This window comes from Triticum aestivum, chromosome 6D (genome assembly GCF_018294505.1).
Source record: "Triticum aestivum cultivar Chinese Spring chromosome 6D, IWGSC CS RefSeq v2.1, whole genome shotgun sequence".
NCBI classification, from domain to species: Eukaryota; Viridiplantae; Streptophyta; class Magnoliopsida; order Poales; family Poaceae; genus Triticum; species Triticum aestivum.
Window position 1 is genome coordinate 51,672,413 of NC_057811.1, and position 9,385 is coordinate 51,681,797.

The following is a 9,385-nucleotide window of genomic DNA, read 5'->3' on the forward strand; positions in this document are numbered from 1 at the left end:
CGGGTCTCAGTTTCTTGCGTCCTCAGGCGGGTCTTCAAATCGGAGATGTCCGCCTCAAGCTTCTTGTAAGCAGCCTACACAATTTCCGGGTTATAGTATGAATAATTATTATGTGACTTTTAAGTCCCAAGCACTTTCCAAGCAAAGACACTTGGCACTTGGGGGCTAATGCATGTCGAAAGTTTCTACAAATTACCGGTTCAAGCGAGCAAGCCGGGACTTAAGTCTACAACATATTCTATCATAAGTAGTAGACTTGGGGGCTAGAGTATGGTAAGGACAGCAAGATAACTATGCAGTAAAGCAAGAAGAAAGAAGAGTGGTACCTCAGATTTCTGCTGAATCTGGTTCACCATGCCGATCTCTACATCCCGGCTCTTGTGCACCTGACTGACAAAGCTGGAGACGATCTCTCCGATGCTCAGATTGGCGTAGTCGGTGAGGTCCAGATTGGCCCGGCGGCGCTCTAGCAACTCCTCCTTAGCGGAGCACTTGGCCAGCGCAGTAGGTCTCCCCGGCTCAACAAATTCCGTCCAGGTGATTACCACATCCGGGTCATCGGCCGGCTGAGCCGAGCTGGAGGCCTCCGGGTTAGCAGAAGTTTCTGCAATCGGTTTGTCGGTTGGAGCAGTGGTATCAGGAGCAGTGGCGACTGGCGGTTCTTGAGCTGCGGCTTCCGGCTCAGGCAAGTCCGGCTCTTCGACCGGCTTGTTCTTCTTCGCCCTTTTGCTGAGCTTTGCCTGGGCACTGAAAAGACAAAAAAGTTCAGTACAAAAGTATAAGTAAAGATAAGTACAACATGAGATGATCATCATTACCCGGGCACGGTCTGGAAAGCCGACAGGTTCGATTGCATAGAGTCGCCAGAGGAGGGGGAAGTTTCCTGATAGTTTGAATCAGAAGAGTTGAGCGGTTGACGTATAACACCCGCCAAAGGATGAAAAGGGTACAAGTTTGAGATAACCTCGGTCCGGCGTTTCCTCGACGCGTCAGGTAACCCGGAGGAGAGGTCACCGTCCTTGTTGGTCCGGGTGTGCCGCCGGCTCTCATGAATCTGTCGCTTCAAAATAAATTGAGGATCTTGATAAGCTAAAAGATGTGAAAATCTTACTTTCCGGGTTACCCTCCGGACTTTCAGCCTTGGCAAGGGCTCCGAGTCGGAGGAAAGTATCATTACCTCTTCAACCACCGGGTTACTTGCTCCGGTGTCATCCTGTTGATGAACAAGTATTGATAAGGTGGACAGAAATAAAACAACGAATATAGCAAGAGCTTACAGGTCCAGGGGTTACCTCTGACTCGGAGCTGTCGCTTAGTTGCATCAGCTCTGAAGCAGTAGGTCTACTTCCCTTCTTGCGGGGGGCGGCTCTCTTGGCGGATTTCTTAGCCTTCCTGGCCTTCTTGGCCGCCTCATGGTCATATTTGACCTTCCAGAATTTGTCATCAGCCTGAAAAATACAATGACGATTTCTTAAAGTTTAGATGAAAGCTATCTACAGAAGAAAATAAGATGTTCAGATCAGCGGCTTACCGCTGGGGCCGGGTTGGTCTTGCAGAAGGGGCTTAAGCCGGTCCTCCCGCAGTCTGCCAAGCTCTCGTTCAAGAGAGCCTTGGTCATCTCTTCAGCAACGTCTTCAGGAAGATCGTTGCGGCTGTGTCGCAGGGGGTCATCTTTCTGGCCTGTGTATTCACACATTAAGCCGGGGCGGCGGCTCAAGGGAATCACCCGCCACGAGATCCAGACCCGGACCAGATCAATTCCATTGAGACCATTGCCCAGGAGAGCCTTGATCTTGTTGATGGTGGGGAGCAGAGGTTGGTGCTCCGCTTGAGTTAGCTTGTCTGACAGAGGGTGTGTTTGTTCCAGACATGAGGGGCGAAAGCCGGGCAGCGGGCTCTCATCAGCCGGCGACGTATCTTGGCAATAGTGTCGTGGAATTGTCACGGCAGATGTCCTTGAGCTAGGACTTAGTCGTGGAGCCATTGCAACTAGGAAGCTTGGAGGGGTTATGCGGGACAAGGAACACGAGGGGTTATACTGGTTCGGCCCCTTACGGTGAAGGTAAAAGCCTACGTCCAGTTTGGGGTGATATTGATTAGGGTTACGATTGACAGGAGCTAAACAGCTATGCCTGGCTCTCGATGAGATTGTTCTCGCCCTTAAACCGCTGCCGGGTCGTCCCTTTATATAGGGAGGCTGACGCCCAGCAGCCCTTAGAGTCCCGGCCGGCTCATAAGAGTGTCCGGCTCGGACTCTAAGCTATACTTGCCTTACGCTACAAGTTTTACTATAATAATGATTGTAACGACGGGCCTTAAGCCATATCCGGGTCTCAGCCTATCTCTGGCCCATCGTCTTGAAACTTGGCTCCGGGCTTCTGGCAACGACCGTACGAGTAACCCGGCCCCTCCTGGCGGGTGACTCTAAGGTCTATATCCTCAACAAATAGAACCACGTCTGGTTCCAGTCCTTTGGGTGTCTTGGCGGCTCGGCGTAAGGGAAAAGGCAGTCTCTCCGTCGTTGAATGGAGATTCCACCGAGTTCCAAGCTTGGCCCGTTGGCGCACTCGTTTTGGCGGTTCAAGTAAAAGAGCTCTCTGAAGAGCAGCAGGCTGGGCTCCTCTCCAAGGTAGACCTCACAGAATACTTGGAAATTGCATATGTTCGACACCGAGTTGGGACCTATATCTTGTGGCCGCAGGTCAAAGAAATTTAGCACGTCTCTGAAGAACTTTGAGCCGGGCGGTGCGAAGCCCCGGCTAATGTGATCCGCAAAAATTACCACCTCCCCGTCCCTTGGTTGTGGTCTCTCCTCTGATGGGTCGGGGGCACGGTAGGACATGACGTCCTTCTTGGGCAGGTAACCCGACTTCACGAAATCTGCTAAAGTCTCGTCGGTGACGTTGGACCTCATCCAATTGCAAGTGATGGGTGCTTTGGGAGCTTTGGGAGGCATGGTGAACGTTGGAAGCCTATGATACAGGAAAAAAATGTCCGGTTTAATAATGAGCCGGAGGAAATTTACAAGTCAAGGTTTAAGGTGGCGGCTTATGGAGGGGCCTAATGACATATATCTAAGTACATCGGGTTATCTAAGCCGCTGAAACGTATTAAGAGTAATTCGATTGTCTACAACCTTGTCGCTGATAAGCCGGAAATTTTTACGGCGCGTGACTTCTTTTGAGCCGGAAGGCTTTACGGCGCGTGGCTTCTTTAAAGCCGGAAATGTAAACTGCCAGGACTCAGCGGGGCAGTTTTTTACTAAGTGTGGTGAAAACAGGTTTCACACATAGCAGTAACTAATTTGGATCAAAATGGTCAACTTAAGAGGAAAAATTCTAGACCTAAAAACAGACGCAGAAGAAGTTCGCGGGTTTGAACGGAGTACTATGCATTAAAAAAGGAGCCTGTATACATTGAGAACGGAAGTAAAACAGCTACCGCAGTGGTTCTATACCAGTCCAAGATCAAAAAGGGCGGTAAAAAACAAATCTACCGAGGGCCTGTGAAGAACGGCGAAGAACACGGGAAGAACAAGAAGAAACCCTACTGCAGATCTGTTCTACGGGGCAGCAAGGACTTACAGGTGCCGGTGAGTCGCGGAGGTCGCTGCCGATCTCCGGACACAACAGGTTGATGCAGCGGCCGGAGTCGGTGAGGACGAGAAGACCCGCGGCGGCGACGGCAACAGAGCTCGAGCGGAAGAACAGTGGCGCGAGGAGGAAGACGGGTGGCCGAAGGCTCATCGGGCCGGGCTACTTATAAGGGCGAGCTCATAAGTGGGCGCGAGAAACGAGGAGGCCACGACGCGGTTATCTCACCATAAAGCGCCTCGATTCTCGGGATGGCAGTAAAGATAAGATCCGTTGCGGATATGGTGGAGTAAAAAATGGATTTAATGGAAGATGACATCACGACGGATTACCCGGAATCTAGAGGATGACGTCACGCCGAGTTATGGCCTTCACACAATTGTAAGCCGGAGATTTTCTGTCGAAAGGTTTGAAGATTGACATGAGCCGGCTCAAATCAATCTGGGGCCTAATGTTGAGGATATAAACCTTAGAGTCACCCGCCAGGAGGGGCCGGGTTACTCATAATGGTCATCGTCGGAAGCCCGGCGCCAAGATTGAAGACGGTGGGCCAAAGATGGGCTTAAGACCCGGAGATGGCTTAAGGCCCGTAGTTACAACCGTTGTTAAGGTAGAACTTGTAGTATAAGGCAAGAATAGTTGAGAGTCCGAGCCGGACACTCTTATGAGCCGGCCGGGACTCTCCGAAGCTGCGGGGCGTCAACCTCTCTATATAAAGGGACGACCCGGCAGCGGTTTAGGGACAAGAAAGATCTGATCGAGAGCCAGGCATAGCGATTAAGCTCCCTGGTCATCGAAACCCTAATCAATACCACCTCAACTGGATGTAGGCTTTTACCTTCACCGTAAGGGGCCGAACCAGTATAAACCCTCGTGTTCCTTGTCCCGTTTAACCCCTTCAAGCTTCCTAGCAGTGATGGCTCCACGACTAAGTCCTAGCTTGAGGACATCTGCCGTGAGAATTCCACGACAGATTTCAACCGAAATCATCTCATCTTTCCAGTGGCATGCTTGGTTTGCCAAGTTACTGCCTTGTTCATCATTTTTCTTCCGGAGCACGCATATGCATCGCATATCATATCTTGCATATCATTCATGTTTTGCATCATGTTGCTTGTGCATTTCCCGTGATTGATTGTGGTTCCGTTGCTTGTGTTCTTGTTTTGGGTAGAGCCGGGAGACGAGTTCGTGAACGAGGAACCTGTTGAGTATGCTTACGAGGATCAAGCCTTCGACAACTCTGAGAACCTTGCAGGCAAGATGACCATACCCTCGAAATCACTTCTATCTTTGCTTTGCTAGTTGTTCGCTCTATTGCCATGCTACGCTACCTACCACTTGCTATATCATGCCTCCCATATTGCCATGTCAGCCTCTAACCATCCTTTTCCTAGCAAACCGTTGTTTGGCTAAGTTACCGCTTTTGCTCAGCCCTTCTTATAGCGTTGCTAGTTGCAGGTGAAGATGAAGTTTGTTCCATGTTGGAACATGGATATGTTGGGATATCACAATATCTCTTATTTAATTAATGCATCTATATATATATATATATATATATTTGTTAAAGGGTGGAAGGCTCGGCCTTATGCCTGGTGTTTTGTTCCACTCTTGCCGCCCTAGTTTCCGTCATACCGGTTTTATGTTCCTTGAGTTTGCGTTCCTTACGCGGTTGGGTGATTTATGGGACCCCCTTGACAATTGCCTTGAATAAAACTCCTCCAGCAAGGCCCAACCTTGGTTTTACCATTTGCCACCTAAGCCTTTTCCCCCGGGTTTTCGTGAGCCCGAGGGTCATCTTTATTTAACCCCCCCCCCCGGGCCAGTGTTCCTCTGAGTGCTGGTCCAAACTAGAGCCCTTTGTAGCGCCACCTTGGGGAAACTTGAGGTCTGGTTTTAGTTGTACGGACTGCTCATCCGGTGTGCCCTGAGAACGAGATATGTGCAGCTCCTATCGGGATTTGTCGGCACATTCGGGCGGCTTTGCTGGTCTTGTTTTACCATTGTCGAAATGTCTTATAAACCGGGATTCCGAGATTGATCGGGTCTTTCCGGGAGAAGGTTTATCCTTCGTTGACCGTGAGAGCTTATGATGGGCTAAGTTGGGACACCCCTACAGGGTATTATCTTTCGAAAGCCGTGCCCGCGGTTATGAGGCAGATGGGAATTTGTTAATGTCCGGTTGTAGAGAACTTGTCACTTGACCCAATTAAAATACATCAACTGCGTGTGTAGCCGTGATGGTCTCTTCTCAGCGGAGTCCGGGAAGTGAACACGGTTTGAGTTATTCATGAACGTAAGTAGTTTCAGGATCACTTCTTGATCATTGCTAGTAGACAACCGTTCCATTACTTCTCTTCTCGCTCTCATTTGCGTATGTTAGCCGCCATATAAGCTTATTGCCTGCTGCAGCTCCACCTCATTACACCATCCTTTCCTATAAGCTTAAATAGTCTTGATCTCGCGGGTATATTCAATGCTGAAATCAGCAGAGGTGGAGATCAAAAAGGAACATCAAGTGTTGATGGTGAATAAAACCACTAAGTTCAAGAAAGGCAAGGGTAAGAAGAACTTCAAGAAGGACGGCAAGGGAGTTGCCGCGCCCGGTAAGCCAGTTGCTGGGAAGAAGCCAAAGAATGGACCCAAGCCTGAGACTAAGTGCTTTTATTGCAAGGGAAGTGGTCACTGGAAGCGGAACTGCCCCAAATACTTAGCGGACAAGAAGACCGGCAACACCAAAGGTATATGTGATATACATGTAATTGATGTGTACCTTACCAGTACTCGTAGTAGCTCCTGGGTATTTGATACCGGTGCGGTTGCTCATATTTGTAACTCAAAACAGGAGCTGTGGAATAAGCGGAGACTGGCAAAGGACGAGGTGACGATGCGCGTCGGGAATGGTTCCAAGGTCGATGTGATCGCCGTCGGCACGCTACCTCTATATTTACCTACGGGATTAGTTTTAAACCTCAATAATTGTTATTTAGTGCCAGCTTTGAGCTTGAACATTGTATCTGGATCTCGTTTAATGCAAGATGGCTACTCATTTAAATCCGAGAATAATGGTTGTTCTATTTATATGAGAGATATGTTTTATGGTCATGCCCCGCTGGTCAATGGTTTATTCTTAATGAATCTCGAGCGTGATGTTACACATATTCATAGTGTGAATACCAAAAGATGTAAAGTTGATAACGATAGTCCCACATACTTGTGGCACTGCGGCCTTGGTCACATTGGTGTCAAGCGCATGAAGAAGCTCCATGCTGATGGACTTTTAGAGTCTCTCGATTATGAATCATTTGACACATGCGAACCATGCCTCATGGGCAAAATGACCAAGACTCCGTTCTCCGGAACAATGGAGCGAGCAACCAACTTATTGGAAATCATACATACTGATGTGTGCGGTCCAATGAGTGTTGAGGCTCGTGGTGGCTATCGTTATGTTCTCAATCTCACTGATGACTTGAGTAGATATGGGTATGTCTACTTGATGAAACACAAGTCTGAGACCTTTGAAAAGTTCAAGGAATTTCAGAATGAGGTGGAGAATCAACGTGACCGGAAGATAAAGTTCTTACGATCAGATCGTGGGGTAGAATATTTAAGTCACGAATTTGGTACGCACTTAAGGAAATGTGGAATCATTTCACAACTCACGCCGCCTGGAACACCTCAGCGTAACGGTGTGTCCGAACGTCGTAATCGCACTCTATTGGATATGGTGCGATCTATGATGTCTCTTACCGATGTACCGCTCTCATTTTGGGGCTATGCTTTAGAGACTGCCGCATTCACTTTAAATAGGGCACCGTCGAAATCTGTTGAGACGACACCGTATGAATTATGGTTTGGGAAGAAACCTAAGCTGTCGTTTCTAAAAGTTTGGGGATGCGATGCTTATGTCAAGAAACTTCAACCTAAAAAGCTCGAACCCAAGTCAGAGAAATGTGTCTTCATAGGATACCCTAAGGAAACCATTGGGTATACCTTCTACCTTAGATCCGAAGGCAAGATCTTTGTTGCCAAGAACGGGTCCTTTCTGGAGAAAGAGTTTCTCTCAAAAGAAATAAGTGGGACGAAAGTGGAACTTGATGAAGTACTACCTCTTGAAACGGAAAGTAGCGCAGCTCAGGAAAATGTTCTTGTGGTGCATGCACCGACTAGAGAGGAAGTTAATGATGATGATGATCAAGGTACTTCGGATCAAGCTCCTACTGAACTTCGTAGGTCCGCAAGGACACATTCCGCGCCAGAGTGGTACGGCAACCCTGTCTCGGAAATCATGTTGTTAGACAACGGTGAACCTTCAAACTATGAAGAAGCAATGGCGGGCCCAGATTCCGACAAATGGCTAGAAGCCATGAAATCCGAGATAGGATCCATGTATGAAAATGAAGTATGGACTTTGACTGACTTGCCCGATGATCGGCGAGCCATAGAAAATAAATGGATCTTTAAGAAGAAGACAGACGCGGATGGTAATGTGACCATCTATAAGGCTCGACTTGTCGCTAAGGGTTATCGACAAGTTCAAGGGGTTGACTACGATGAGACTTTCTCACCCGTAGCGAAGCTGAAGTCCGTCCGAATCATGTTAGCAATTGCCGCATTCTATGATAATGAGATATGGCAAATGGACGTCAAAATGGCATTCCTTAACGGCTTTCTTAAGGAAGAATTGTATATGATGCAGCCGGAAGGTTTTGTCGATCCTAAGAATGCTAAGAAGGTATGCAAGCTCCAGCGCTCCATCTATGAGCTAGTGCAAGCATCTCGGAGTTGGAACATTCGATTTGATGAGATGATCAAAGCATTTGGGTTTACACAGACTTACGGAGAAGCCTGTGTTTACAAGAAAGTGAGTGGGAGCTCTGTAGCATTTCTCATATTATATGTGGATGACATACTGTTGATGGGAAATGATATAGAATTCTTGGAAAGTATAAAGGCCTATTTGAATAAGTGTTTTTCAATGAAGGACCTTGGAGAAGCTGCTTATATATTAGGCATCAAGATCTATAGAGATAGATCAAGACGCCTCATTGGTCTTTCACAAAGTACGTACCTTGACAAGATATTGAAGAAGTTCAATATGGATCAGTCCAAGAAGGGGTTCTTGCCTGTATTGCAAGGTGTGCAATTGAGCACGGCTCAATGCCCGACCACGGAAGAAGATAAAGAAAAGATGAGTGTCGTCCCCTATGCCTCGGCCATAGGATCTATTATGTATGCCATGCTGTGTACCAGACCTGATGTAAACCTTGCCTTAAGTTTGGTAGGAAGGTACCAAAGTAATCCCGGCATGGAACACTGGACAGTGGTCAAGAATATCCTGAAGTACCTGAAAAGGACTAAGGATATGTTTCTCGTATATGGAGGTGACGAAGAGCTCGTCGTAAAGGGTTACGTCGACGCTAGCTTCGACACAGATCTGGATGACTCTAAGTCACAAACCGGATACGTGTATATTTTGAATGGTGGGGCAGTAAGCTGGTGCAGTTGCAAGCAAAGCGTCGTGGCAGGATCTACATGTGAAGCGGAGTACATGGCGGCCTCAGAGGCAGCACAAGAAGCAATCTGGATAAAGGAGTTCATTACCGACCTAGGGGTGATTCCCAATGCGTCGGGCCCGATGACTCTCTTCTGTGACAACACTGGAGCTATTGCCCTTGCCAAGGAGCCCAGGTTTCACAGGAAGACCAGGCATATCAAGCGTCGCTTCAACTCCATTCGTGAAAATGTTCAAAATGGAGACATAGATATTTGTAAAGTACATACGGACCTGA